The following is a 15,712-nucleotide window of genomic DNA, read 5'->3' on the forward strand; positions in this document are numbered from 1 at the left end:
TCACCATCTTCATAACCCTTCTCTGGATGCTCTCTGTGACTCCATGGTTTTTGGTATTAGTAAAGGATTTCAGTCAACATTTATATTATAACCCAAAATGAAGAATCCTGTTCTTTTTTGTTTAATTAATTTTGGGTCTGCTGTTGTGACCTCCTGTTCTCTGAACTGAGATTAGTACAAAATACTAAATTTTGAATTGGATGTCCCAGAGGTGTTCTAAGTCAAAAGGGATTAACCAGCTGTTTTACTATGAAAAAGGAATGCTTGCAGTTTTACCTCTGACCCGCTCTATTCTGATGTTTTCCTTTGTTTTTTTCTGTCTCAACAAAGGTAAAAAGAAAGATGGTGAGTAAAACTTATGCAAGAACACATAAAATTGCAAAAGCAAAAAAGAGCTTTGTTGCACAGCACCTCCTCCACTCCTCCTGCACTGACCTTGGTGGTTGCAGGGATGTCTGTCTTGCATTTTCTCTCACACCCTATCTTCTCCTGGCTGGTTTTGCTCAGCAGTTTTCCCCTTCCTTTTATCTGCTCTCCCAGAGCACACCCAGTATTACCCAGCTCAGTTCTGGCAGAGATGGGGCCTTGTTGGAGCAGGCAGGGGCTGGCTTTGATCTGACATGGGGCCACAGCTGGGTTCTGCTCACAGAGCCAGCCCTGCTACCAAAACCTTGACACGTTTGCCTAATACAGCCTACTAGTAAAATAGCATATGTCCTGTTCATTAGAATGTTACTGGTAAATAACGAGTTTTGGCAGATTTTGTTAAATGCAAAAATGTTTTTCAGAAAATAGTTTATGTAAATGTAACAAAAGATGGCAGAAAGATTGCATGCCCCACTCAAGTGCAACATTTTTATCCCATAAAAGAATTATTCGAACAGGAGAAGTAGTGGGCATCAGTTGAAATTGGATCATCTAAATATACAGCTGCTGGTCACACTGTATGAAATGTGACATTTTTGTCTAATACTTCAGGATTTGTTGCAGCTGCTTTTAATGATTTTGTTGATGATTTATACTGAGGACAGGATTTAGCTGTTTTAGCGTCATAAATCCAAATTTGAAGACCATTTCTGTGAATGTATAAGTACTCATAAGTGAGGGGAAAAAAAAAGTTAGAAGATTTTGTTTGTATGTGCTTCTAAGAACAACCTCTTCACATTAAAAAAAAAAAAAAAAAGGCAACCACTATCAACTTCTTAATGTGTGTGTTTAACTACTCCGCAACAGACAAAACTATAATATCTTTAAGAGGGTGATTTACCTGGTAGGGAAGCATAAAAACAGTGCTTGTGTTTATTTTATTGCGCATGTAATAGTGCTCGATTAAGTTAACGAGCTTAAATTGCATTGGAAAGGAATCAGTATGAAAGAGTGATTTAATGAAAGGCTTTTTATGAGATTACTTCAAGAGTTTCTCCCTAATAGAACTACATCACAATGTTATTCCTACTGTTTGTCATTGCTTTTGTCAGATATCTGCCGTATTCTGAAATGCTTCTATGGTCTTGATTTTTTTGTATTTATTTTTGAAAGAGTTACTTGTAATAGAAAATGTTTTTAGTGAACAATTCATTAATACTCCTGGGCACTTTATATGATTTTCCATTAATGTAAGCTGCAACTATGTTGGTTTATATCACCTGAAGAATTGCCCTTAATTATAAGAGTGCCGTTCTGGAGTTGTTGCTCTTTACTGCGGTCATTTTTTTCCAGCAGGGAACTAATAGCAGCTATACGTTTCCAAGGTATTTATGGAGAAGGGGAATTATTATAGTATTTTTCTTCAAACTGGCCTTACAGTTGTTTTGCTTTTTCTTCCTATCTTTTTGCAATCACTATTAGAAAAAACAACTCTGCTTTCATAGTACATGCCTGTTCCTCATTTGGTTTTGTATGCATGGTTTAGCACATAAAACAACTGTATGGTGGATAGTCTCTGGATATGTATTTTTTCCTGTCTGTTCTGTTTCTCTGTTTAGCAGAAAGGTTTTGATTTGCATTCATATAATCACGGAATGGTTTGGGCAGGAGGAGACCCCAAAGCCCACCCAATCCCACCCAGCCCCACCCCGTGCTGTATGCAGGGCTGCCCCCCACCCATTAGCTCGGTTGTCCAGGGCCCCATCCAACCTGGCCTTGAGCACCTCCAGGGATGGGGCACCACAGCTTCTCTGGGCAGCTTGCCAGCGCCTCACTGCCCTCATAATGAAGAATTTCATCCTTATATCTAATCTAAATCTACTCTTTTTTAGTTTAAAACCATTGTGCTTTATCCTGTCACTATATTCCTTGATGGAATGTTCCTCTCCAGCTTTCCTGTAGACTCCTTTTTAGTACTGGAAGGCTGCAATGAGGTTTCCTCCAGAGCCTTCCCTTCTCCAGACTGAACAACACTAACTCTCAGCTTGTCTTCATAGGAGAGGTGCTCCACCCCTCTGATCACCACTCTGGCCTTCCTGTGGACCCACTCCAACAGGTCCATATCCTCCTTTGTGCTGGAGGCCACAGAGCTGAACACTGTGCTCCAGATGGAGTCTCATGAGAATTCATCCATTAGCTATTTATGATACGGTCTTGATTTCATTGAAACTCTGTCCATTATCTTCATATGGTTGCTTTTTGAGACAATGGCTGTTTCTTTGTATTCCATTACATGCCTATCAGATGCTTAACACATACACAAAAATAATAATGAAGAAAGGAGAAAAAGTAAAGTAGAGTTCAGCATGAGCTAAATTGGATGAATATTGGCTCAGATTAGGGATTTAGACAAGTAATCAAGTTACCATATCTTAGTGAGTTACAATCAAGCAAGTTGTGCAATAATTCACCTTGTATGAGCGTAGCAGATAGTTCAGCACATACAAACAGAGTGAGATTTAGGTGAAAAATATTTGATCTTCTGCCTGTCTGACATGTTAGTACTGCTCAGCTAATATGTAATGACGCTCAGAGATGTGGAAACTGAATCTGAGCTCAAATATGCCTGTATTAGAAACTGCACAGATAAATGTTTCTACAAATTATAACGAGAACAGCATGTTTTAATGTCTTCCTGTATGTGGTGGATTAGAAAGGCATTACTATGAAAAGTTAAATTCCATTGTCTCCTGCCTTTTTCATCTACCATGAATCAAAATGCGATGTGATGGCAACAAGGATAACTAGTGAGTTGTATGTGGAGACGATATGTTTATGATACTGCCAGTGCATCACTTATTCTATTCTTACTGTTAAACTTTGTTTAAATGCATAGGCGTCTTTTGCATGCTGTGTCTCTTTTGAATGTCTGTGAAAAAGGAGCAACGTCACTCTGTATTAACGCTACTTAAATTGTAGAAATTTTATAATCTAGAAAACTGGAAGGCTTTAAGACACTCTGAAGAAAACCGAAATGGGAAAGTTATTCTTCCTAGGCTCAAGTTGTTTATTGCTTAAGAGCATGTTCTCTATATCAGTCCTCTGGACCTTTTGAAGGTCTTGTGAGTCAGATATTGACCACACGTTATTAGTAGGTGAGATTACTTTTTTCTACATACAGGTCACTTACAATACAAGTTAATAATTTTTCCTATCCTGTGTTAGTCATGCACAAGGATAGATTCAACTGTCTTGGTGAGATCTTACAAAACAAAACAAATAAACAAGGTGGAGAAGAATGTTCTGTAGTGTGCAGTGTTCCGTTTAGTCACTACCATAAGTTAGTTAAGTCCTCAGAAATTAGGAAGTATTTAACTATTGAACAGAAACCCCATTACCACCAAACCCTTGAAGCTCTGAAGCAAATGCTTACCTTATCAGAGGTGTCAGTATCATCAATATTTCTTCTTAACCAAGATAAAATAAATAAATAGATAAAGCTCTTCAGAAAAATCTAGGAACAATGAGTGAATTTGGTGTGCTGTTTTGTGATTATTCATGGTGGGTGTTTTTGTTCATGATCTCTTTATAACATCTTGAATTACTGCTTCCTTTATTTTAGTTTCTTTTAAAATAAGACATGTTTGTATATACCTAGTGAAAATATTTAATGAAACCTTAAAGGAAAGATCGTAACATACTCCAAAACTAAGTTATTCTTTTCTAAGTTTGCTATTGGTATGATGCAGTAAGTAAAATTATAATGAAGAAGAATAACAATGGCAGTTACGCCACATATCCACCATGTTTCATTCTAGTTTTCTTCAAGTATATAAGGATCCTAAAATTTCATGTTTAGTATCATTGTACTATAGTTTTGTAAGAGTGGTGTGCTCACGTGTGAGGCAAAGTGGAACTTCATATTCTAACACTGATTTTGTGCAATCCTGAAAAGAGATTTCATGAATAAGAAATTCAGTAATACCATTAGTTAAAAATTTTTTATTTCAAACTTTTAATCTGCTTTCACATGCTGTTGGACATGTGATGAACACTGAATTGAAAATACATTATCTTTAGTAAGTTGTAGAAGCGAATGACATACCTTTCTTAATCTCAACGTATCAGTTTGAATTCATGTATACATTTAAAAAAAAAAAAAGGTGGAACCGATGTGCTTACATGGACATATTGTTAAGATGCTGGATATGATCAAGGTTTTGTTTTTGGACCAATACATTTACATCTGAATTTTACCTCCTGTGGATCTTAAACAGATGATACTCCAGTGTTAACAATCCATTTTTTCTTTCATCTCTCTCCGTGTTATCTGGAATAAACCAATTATACACATTATACACACAGTCCTAAGTCCAATAAATGATTTGAAATGCTTTGCAGTGTAAAGATTCATCTGATGTGAAATAGTTGGTTTAGTCAATTGGGAATAATGCATGTTACAAGTCTGAGACCACTGAGAGTGAAGCTTGAGATTAAGGTACTATAAGAAAATGTAAGGGAAAGGATGGGGAATGACATAGCCATAGTTAGTTTCCCACAGATAAATTCATGTAAGCAGACTTTGATATGTACAAAGCATGTGCTGAAGGCAGCTGTTTTGGACTTCATTTTTCACTAACTTTTGTATCTCTCTAGGAATTTGTTACTGTAGGACTTTGGCCCAGTTTACCTGGTATTCCTAAAGGACCAAAGCTTAAGAACTTGGGCTCCATTTTTATGCATTTGGATAAAATTTTTCTTCTGCATAGAAATTGGAGAGTTCGTTAACTTTTCTTCTAAATGCTATGTGATAAAATTTGCAGTGTTCTATGTAGCTCACTCCATTAAAAGTCAGCCTGCAAACATTGGATTCTTTCTCAAAAACACAAATGCAAAAATTTATTGATTCCTGCTGAGTACAGTTGTACCTTGCCTAACTCCTGTTATCCAGCAAATGAAACGTGGAGACAAGGAAACTCAACAGTGCCACAAAGTTGTTTGTTCTCGAGACACGGAGGTTTGTTTTCTGGCATCTCCTCACAGTGATTAGGTAAGTATTATGTAATTATATAATGTGATCTCTCATTTACTAGGTTCAATGTGCTACATTCAAATTATTAATGTGGACAAAATTGTATATGGAATTTTAAATTACTGCCACAGAGCACTCTAAGACTTCTACTGTGCCTTGTACCTGTGGTACAGGTAATTTTGGAGTAAAAGTAATATTTTGGTGAAAAGAGGAAATCATCTACAAATATAAAGTCAAAAGAGACCTATTTGCAAGTCAGGCTTCACACCAAAGATTACGTTACATAGGACATTAATGCAAGTATTTATTAAAATTGGAGTTGGTGCGATAGCTCAGCTCTTTATGCTTTCCTATTAATTCAGAAGTAAGAGTTTCTGGTGTAGATGTCTTTTGTAATCTTGTATCTCTGCTGAAATGAGTTATCTTACAGTGAAACTGCGCAGGATTATATTCAGTAAGAGAAAGAAAAATTTGTTTCCTGATTTGTGTTGATAGCTTTTTTCCTCGACTATTAAAATCTGGTTTAAGCAAATAACCACAGTTTACAACTGATAACTTGAGTATTGGCATAGAAGCAGGCTTGATTCTTGCTCTTTTTAATTTTTCATGTATATTCTCAGGTATTAGCAGGCTGTACCAAATTTGTCTGCTTAATCTGCCTGAAAATAGTGCATACCATTTGGCATTTGTAGCAGCAACTTGTGCCTCTGAAGTTCAGTAATTTCTCCTCTTTCATAGACAGGAATAATGGTTATCAGTTTACTCCTTTTGTCCTTCATTAATGATTTTGCAGGATTTTAATTACATTTATGAGAATGTAATGTGGGCATACTTACCCAGGTAGACAATATGTGTCTATCTGGGTGCGTGAACTTATTTATAGCTCCATCCAGTCATAATACATTTTCTAGCTGTGAATAACCTGCTGCCTCCATTAAATCTGCAACTTATGTCTTATTCAAGGACTCAGGTTTCTGAATAAGATTTAAAGGCAGTGAGTGGTTTTTTTTGTTTTGTTTTGTTTTGTTTTTTTTTTTCCTACTGATTCCTTCTTTTTTTTCCTAGTCCCATGGAAGCACACACCACCTTTTACTACCCTTGTGCATTTGGCATTCCAGACAGCTCGTATGTAGAGATATTTCATTTCAATGTTATGTATACTGATATACATATATACAAAATACCGCACACAACCTTTTGCACAAAATCTTGTTTGTAGTGAATGGCCCATGATAGGTCCCTCTGTTCTTCACAGGGGGAGGAACTGGAGTCTCTGCAAGGTCACCTGCAGTGAAGCATTCATTTTGTTTGCTGTTAGGTTGCTTTTTCTCAAGGCACCAATATAACGGTAGTCTGGTTGTCCTTGTAATCAGTTTTCATGGAATCGATCTGTCTTGCTTCTGCTTATCTGTTCTCTCCTTTCCCTGCTCTATGTATTTCTCATAAAGGTGTTTGTATGAGCCATGGGAAAAACTGAAGGTTGGTAGCACAAATGTAGCCAACGACTGATTCTCTCTGCAGCTAATCCTTGGAAGTGCAGGAGGAGTTTTCCAGAGAATGGCCTCTATACATAATGATGTGAGCAAGGGGAGCAACTGAAGGGGTGGAAAAATATACTGTATCTCTGGCTTCAACCTCTACCTTTTTCCTTTTCCTCGCCTTGCTTTTTATTCTTTACCTGTTTCTTTCTACAGTTCTTACATCAGAGGTTGCCTCTGACTTCTTGCACCCAAAATGTCATCAACTGAGGGGATTGGGGGATGTGTTCTGCTCATTTATCAGTTGGATATTTGGCAAGTTTGCTGCTGGGACCTGCACAAACCTTTCAGAGCTTTCTTAGTGTCAGGTGAATGATCTGGCTGCATAGTGCTTGCAATAAATCTTGTCTGATCTCTTTCCACAAGCATAGAACTGAATAACTTGTAGCAGCGTGAGGCAGTTCCTGATGTCCTTGATACAACAGTAGCTGTCTTGTAATCACTCCAGTGTCTAAAACAACATAGAAGAATCCAGCTGTAATGTAAACTTGTCAAAGAGTGATGTTTATGCAGAATATGTCTCTCAGGAAGCATTTGCTTTCTACTGGTAGAATAGGACAGGATATAGAACAAGTTTTAGCTATTTGCAAGGAAAATGTGAACTGAAGCTTGAATTTAACATATATGTTAGCTGCTAACATGGACTTGGTGAACTTTCCAGCTGTCTTTTCTATAGAGGATGTAAATCACAAGCCAGTCCACTAATGCTTGTTTTCACATCACGCTCTTGCAGCTTTGTGATATGCAGTAAGAAGAAGCCATGCAGAAGTTCGAGATTTGTTTTGGTTAGTACAATTTTCTGGGTGTAAAAGAGAGTAGGGGGAAAAAGAAAAATGCTTTTGTGGAAATATTCTGCTTAACTTTTCTTGCAACTTACAGATTTAACTGAAGAAATTGCTTATTAATCATTTAGCATGGAGAGTGTTAGTATGTAAGGGATTTTAATGAGTTAGTTAAAACTGAAAAGAATTTTGTAATTTGCACTGAAAATGTTTAATCTTACTCATTTAGATTTAGGAAACCTCCTGTTGATATTATAGGCAATGCTTTTCTTAGTTTGCATTTTGAATTAATTTAAGTCTATGGAAAGTGCTTCCTTTAGGGAGAAATGTTCTAAGCAGATCGAGAATGGTGCAGCATCGATGGCATTAAGAATTTGTCAGCAGCTTCCTCCTGGGAAAATAGCCTCAAGACATACACAAGTAGTTCAGCAGTCATGTCCTTTCAGCTTTGCCGCCTTTAGAGGCACTAAAGATGATGCAGCAATTTGGTGTCATCATTGTTCAGAAACTCCTGCAGTTGCATAAACCTGCAGCTTGGTTGCATTCTTCAGTTAACTGTGGGAACAAAATGGGCTTTGACATGCAAACAGTTTGTATTACCTGCTTCTCAGTTATGTGGCTGATAATGAGTATGCTAGCACCTTGAAACATATGTAAGGTAACGTATACTACTTATTAATGAAAGAAGGATGTGTTTAATTTCTTTGACTGGATTTTAACTGGTGGCTTCTGCTACAAAATCCTATTTGAAGTGTCTATGTGTACATCTGGTTTGGTTTTTTGGGAATCAAATCACTGCCTGTTTCTGTTATAGCCCCATTTTATGTCTGGTGAGAATATTGATAAAAACATACCTGTGTGAAAAGGATTGATCCCAACAAACCTTATGTGGGTGATAGTGATTAAATATGGGAGTACATAGTTGTAAGTTCTGAAGTGACAAAATTTAAGACTTCTCATTTTATATTCACATTTTTCTCACTGCCTTTATGAGAAGATTTATTTCTTTCTAGTGTACTCACTGGAGAATCTTTGTCTTTCCTGCATTACTGTTTCTGCATTGAACCACCTGCAGTCATGTAATGTGGTAAAATGCATGTCCACATTGATGTTACTGTGAAAATGATGATTTTGTGATGTCTATCAAAGCAAACAAACAAAAAGCACTGAGAATTGAAGGCTGACAAACCCTAAGGGTGTTGAAAATAATTTTAAAAGTATCTGTACCACTGGGCTTTCTGAGCAGAATAAAGTTCATGTCCTATCCCTTTTTCCCTCTTCCAGCCAACGTATCTTGAAACCGTGACAGTAAGTCTAAGGATGGTCATGCAAATATCCCTTCCTACTAACTGCTCCTGAGGTGTGGTTATGCAGATTAACAATCTTCAGTTGGTAGGTTAAGATTTATTTGATTATATATAATTTTTTTTTATTACTGCCCTAGAGACATGCATTGAAGAGCTTGCTACTGTGTGTGCAGTTCCAGCTTACGCTCATTGGTGACCCTGGGGCTTCTGCACATTCTGTTTTAAATAATACTTTTTCAGTAGCATTCTAGATGCCGTCTACCGGTTCCAGTCTCTGGTGAATTCTGCTCCAGGCTCTATGTTTCATTGTGTCTGAGTCCCTCCCTGCATTTCTGTATTTTTCAGCATTAATTTCTATCATGTATAGAAAGTTACTTACTTTGGATAGAAAAGCCACTGAGGTTCTGCTGTGAAATGTCAAGTGGGGTCAGAGTTGGACTTTGCTGCTAAGGTATGCATTAAAAATGGATTATGGTTCACCTTCTCTTAGTTAATCTATGTGCTTGAAACATAGCAATACATGTAAATTGAAGCAACAGATTACTTCTAAGTGTTTCTTATTCCAGCAGGTCTTTGATTAAAAAGCTGAAACTCAACAGCTTGTACAGATTGGACTTTGACATCATAACAGTTTAGAATCATTCTGTTTTTGTTTGTTGCTCCCATAGAATTGCTCATAATTGTTAGTACAGCACAAAGTTGGATAGATTCAGAAAGTGTTCTATTTTACCAAAAAACTTATCAAAACAAAACCCTTAAGACCCAAAGTTCTTAGGAAGCAATCCTACCTATCTATTTTTTCTAGGGCTTGGAAGTTCAGATAGTTTGTATTAGTCTTTGGTGGGGTAATACCTGGTTGTGTTGTCGTCTGGTGCCTTGCAGCATCTGAAGTTGCTGTTCATGTGTTCGCTTCTGCTCTTCCTCCCTTATCCGTACCACTTCCCCAGGTGCCTGACTTGTGGTGATGGAAGCAGGCTAAAGAGCAGGACATGAATGAGTCTTGAAGACTTTCAAATCAAGGAGATTTAAAAAGTGTCTGAAATACATTATTTAAGACCTGTTATATTGAGTTACAGTTTTGTGCTGAATTACCCACTTATGGGTGGTAAATATATGTTTGAAACTAACTGTCATGTCCTCTGCTGAAATGTGGCCTTGAAGTCACATGAAATGGGTTCGTAGCTAGCATCCTCTCAATGAGCAAAAACTCCATCCACATACAGCATATGCTAAGATCTCATGTGGAAAGAAGTGACTGTGTGTATTAGAGGAGACTTTGGACTGTTTCCTAGTTGCTAAGTGTGAAGAATTGCGGCTTCAAAACTGGCAGCTGCCTTTTCAATCTCAAGAGAATGGGTTTGTCACAGTCATAACAGGAATATTTGGTGGAGGTAAACAAGCTTAAGTACAAAGGCAGAATGTGTGTAAGCTGGTTAGATATGTGCTGTGCTTTGCCTTATGCAGGGCAGTATTCAATATGGATTTTGCTTTATTGTATCTATAAACAAAAAATTGTAACAGCAAAACTAAGTAATAAATCTTTGTAACATTGGTGCTGTTAAAAGAGATCCCAGGTAAAAGCAGCTATTACATTTTTGTTCTGAGTTCATTTTCAAACCCAGTTGCACTTTACTGAAACACTACAATATGTAAAGCTGGAAAAAGCACTGGAGTCTGTTGTATATAAACTGAGTTGTAATTTTCCATTTTCTTTTCTGTTGGTGGCATTTGAAGGCTTTGAATTGATCACAGTAGTAGATATTTATTCGTGGGGAAGTAGAACAACAGTCTTGTAGACTCAGTTGGATATCTTTAGTGCACAGAACTGTTTTGTATATATATAATATATATATAATCAGCTGTTAATCACAATGACTGTTACTAGTACAGTCTTTGTGTTTCTTTAGTATGTGAATGTTCTGTGTAGAGGAAGTGTATCTTCCTCTGTATCCTTCAAAATCTTTTCCCCACCCTATGTAAATATTGTGTTTTTGCTTCTTGGAAAGTTTTAGCTCTGAAGAAGGTGCATTTAGCAATAGTTACCTCCAAGAGAATAGCAGGTATATTGTTGCTTTTTGCACTGAATGTTGATAATATCTCATTTTACTTTTTCTTTGCAATCTATCTGTGTTCTGGGATATACAGGTGCAAAACGTGCCCAGAATGCCTATGTTGCTGGCATCTGAGTATTCTCAAAAGTAGTTATAATTGGTCATTTTGTTGCCTTGTTGCTGGCTTATGACATCCTGATGTAGGAGAATTGATTATTTGGCATTTTAAAGATAAAAATTTCAAAAATCCTTTGTGGTTCTGAATCCTACAGAAGCTTTGATGTGTTTTTTTTTGTCAAACATCTTGCTCTGTATCAGCAGTGAAGGTTTGCTTGAAGATGACTTTTCCCTGTTTAACGAGGCAAAAAACATTGTCAGCTCAAACTCTTTCAATGCAAAGCAGAATTCTAGTCTCAAACTGCTGTTCTAATTCTAGGAGTTACGATTTCTGAGCAGATTTTACTATTTGTGACAAGATTATTTCCGTCTATAATTCTTAATTATGATGATTAACAAAACAGAAAAAGTTGCATATAAAATGAGTAAGGTGGCACTGATACATTGTTAGTTAGGACAATGTAGATTATACTGATTAGTGCAAAAATGATTTCTGTTTCAGTTTATTGAGGAAAATAAAGAAGTGCATAAATGTACTAATGTTATGTATACTAAATTATCCCTCAGATTTTAACTACAGCTATGATTTATTCCATTCATAGAATGAGCACTTCATACAACTGCCTGTGTATGTTCTATCTGTTCTCTTGTACATGTTCTCTTTCCAATGCTTCTGGAAGAATTTGGAGGCATTTAGCTGGACTGAAAGTTCTCTGGACTCCAAGCATGTGAAAAATGGCACCATGTGTTTATTATGAGCCTACAGAAGAAAGAAAAATGCTGTGATAATGCCTGTAGTGGAGCTCTTCTGCTCCTTGCCTTCTTTCCTCAGCCTTCTATGCATTTCTCTTCTAGTAGCACTGAGACTCCCATACTCCCATCTATCTGAGGTAGAACAGCATCTCTCAATTTTTTGCTCTCCTGTTTTATTGGATTGAAGTTTCAGTTAAAAATATGAGAGATAAAGGAATACTGCCTCATTCCTTGTGGTTTGCTATCAAGTTTTCCGTCTCTGGTTTGGTGGTTCTACTATGCTTCTACTATGCTATCTCAATAAAGCCTTTGACACAGTAGTCCACAACATCCTTCTCTCCAAATTGAAAAGGTATGGATTTGATGGGTGGACTGTTCAATGGATGAAGAAATGACTGCAGGATTGAACTTAGAGAGTGGTGGTTGGTGACTCAACGTCTGGATGGAAATCAGCAGCAAGTGGTGTCCCACAGAGGTCACTTCTGGGACTGATACTCTTTAATATCTTCATCAGTAACACTGAGAGTGGGCTCAAGTGGAATGTCAGCAAGTTTGCTGATGACACTAAGCTGTGGGGTACAGTTAACACATCTGAGGTATGGGTTGCCATCCAGAGAGACCTAGACAGGCTTGAGTAGTGGGCCAAGGTGAACCTCATGAGGTCCAACAAAGCCAAATGTAAGATCTTGCACCTGGATTGCAGCAAGCCCCACTAAGCTGGGAGATGAAAGAATTGAGCTCAGTCCTGCTGAAAAAGACCTGGAGGTGATGGTGGATGGGAAGCTGGACATGAGCCAGCAGTGTGCTCTCACAGCCAGCCAACCATATCCTGGGCTGCATCAAAAGAAGCATGGCCAGCAGATGGAGGGAGGTGACATAGACCTGTTGGAGCGCATGCAAAGGAGAGCCACAAACAATCCAAGGCATGGAACATCTTTCCTACAAAGACAGGCTTAGAGAGCTGGGGTAGTTCAGCCTGGAGAACAGAAAGCTCTGAGGTGACCTGAGAGTAGCCTTTCAATATCACAAGGGGAACTGCAGGAAAGAAGAGAACATACTCTTCAGCAGGGTTTCTGGTGACAGAACAATGGAAAATGGTTTCAAGCTCAAAGAGGATAGATTTAGGTTAGATATAAGAAAAGTCTTTTACAGCGATGGTGGTGGAGGCACTGGAACAGGTTTCTTGGAGATGTGGTTGATGCACCATTCCTAGAGACATTCAAGGTGAGGCTGAATCAGATCATGGGGACAATGGGCAATCTGACTAGCTGTTCATTGCAGGGGAGTTGGACTAGATGACTTTTAAAGGTCCTTTCCAACTTTAAGGATTCAATGATTCTTCCCCAGTTTTCTTTTGTTGCCTTACAGATGACTTTTTTGTTTCAGATCTTTTTTTCACAGTCACTTTTCACTGAAATTTGAGTAATTTTTTTTTCCTCCACCATTTCCTCTTATTAAAAAAAAACAAAAACAAAAAACCCTCTTACTCTGAATTTAAATGTGTATAAATAACTGGACAGGTTTTGACAGAATTGGAACATTATTCCAGTTGCGTGTTCTCTGCAGGGTTAAGAAATCAATTATTTTGCTGCTACTTCTTTTGTTGTTTTTCATTTATTTAGAGGCCTATCTGTTTCTGAATTTCCAGATTGTAGCAGAAATGCTAAGTCATGGCCAGAACCAGTGATTGAGCACCTGGTGGGAAGGCAGGGCCAACCCAGGGGAGCTCAGGTGCACGCAATGCAGCTGAGTGATTGGAAGGGGTGGAACCAGGATCTGCCCCTGGCATGAGGAATACTCATTTAAGGGTTGGCAGTGGAGTTGAGGGTATGTTGCTTGAGATCCCTGTGTACTTGAGTCCTTCCAAGGGTAAGTTGATTATTATTATTATTATTTTTTTCCCCATTTGTTTCTGCGTCCACTGCTTCTGTGGGCTTATTCTTGCTTGCTGTAGGCTAGGGCTTTATTACCCTGTTATTATTGCTCCACTTTTTATTGCATTATACTGTTACCCAGATTAAGGTGGATATTTAAGATCTTATGTAAGATACCTCTGTTTGTGAGTAGAATGATGTTGTAGGTAACACCAAAGTTTTATGTTTATTTCTGTCTATTTATAATAGATGCTTCCGTGAGACTTCTGTGTGAGGTAAATGCACGTTCATGCTTTTTCCTAGAAATCCACGCTCTAGTAACTTACCTTAGGTGTATCTTGAGATGCTGCTGGATGTCTATATATTTAGTAGTACAAAATATGTCAATTTTTTTCCTACCTTTATGAGTCTGCTCTCTTTTTGACTACAAACTCTATCTAGGAGCAAGAAGCTTCACAGCTGAACTGCACAATGTGTGGACTCTTCTATTTTTATTTTTGCACTTACCATCTGCTGGTTTCACTTAATTGCCTTTATTTGTTGTGCTGGAGAGACTGCATCCATTGTACTTACAATTTTTTAGACATCTCTAAGACAGTACTCAAGAGACAGCATTTGACTTTATTTATTGTGTGTCAGAAATAGGTTCAAAATTGTACCAAAACTCTAAGTGCAGTATTTTCAGTTGATCAATTGATTCATAACAATATATTATGTTATAATTCATAACTCATAACAATATATTGAAAGTATTTCTCGCTTCACATTAAGTACACCAAGTCAGCAATGTGTTTTTGTGACGGAGCAGGCTGAACCATGTAATGGATTGTACTGGCAATCCACGCCTCACTTTGAGTTCTCCTTGGAACTCCTTCCTATTGATGCTTGTGTTTACTCTCTCAATTCAAGATAATATGGCTAACTTTTTTTACAGCTATTTATACTTTGTTTGAAATTCCTTGTAAATATATGGGGACTGCAAGGTATTTCTTCTGTTTCACTGAATGAAAGAACAAATGACTAATTTTATCTCTTAACATTTAATGATTCTGTAATTATTTACTGTCAACTTTATTTGACCTCTGGGGGCTGCTTCACTTGATTACTTGACTTACAGCTGTTTATGTTCTTCACAAATTCTTCTGAGAAGGCTTCACTGAGAACCTCTTGGAAGACTGGATCAACTGGATCTTCTTTGCCCACCTGCTTCCTGATCCTGTCACTGAATTTGCAAACTGATGCAGTGTGACTTCTCTTGACCAAAGCCGATTCCTCTTTGATGAGTCATGCTGACTAATGAGCCTATGATACTGTTCTGAAGAAATGTGTATGTCAGGTTCTGTTGTCTGTAGTTCCTGAATCTCGTCAGGAAGATTTATAAAATGTAGTGGTATGTTTTCAATCTTCTTCATTTCTGGTAGAGTGGCAGTTTGACATGGATTGAGAGTTTAAGGACTAGATGCTGCAATTATTGCTTCTTATGTCCTTGGGTAGCAAAGGAATGATGGTACACTGTGAGTGGAACAGGGAATTAGTGCTTGTATATTCCTGCTTGCCTGAGGAAAGAAAACTTTCTCTTCTCACGAACAAATAGAAAATTGCTTTTTAACATTTCATTAGGTTAATTCATGATTGCTCAGTGACAATGCAAGATAAAAATACCTCCTGAAGTTTACATAATCCTTTTGAGTATGTGCTCACTTCTGGTGTTTCTCAGCTACAGACTGAATTAGGTCAGGTTACTCAAGCTGTCCCTCTTTCCTGATGTCCCCTATACTGCCTTCCCTCAATAAGAGTAGTTTGCCTTTCCTGATTTTTGTGTTCAAGGAAAAAATCAGATACTGCACTCTCTCAAGAAAACACTAGGCTTTATTCAGGAAACTGGGAAGAGA

This window comes from Meleagris gallopavo, chromosome 3 (assembly GCF_905368555.1).
Source record: "Meleagris gallopavo chromosome 3, MGAL_WU_HG_1.1, whole genome shotgun sequence".
Lineage (NCBI taxonomy): Eukaryota > Metazoa > Chordata > Aves > Galliformes > Phasianidae > Meleagris > Meleagris gallopavo.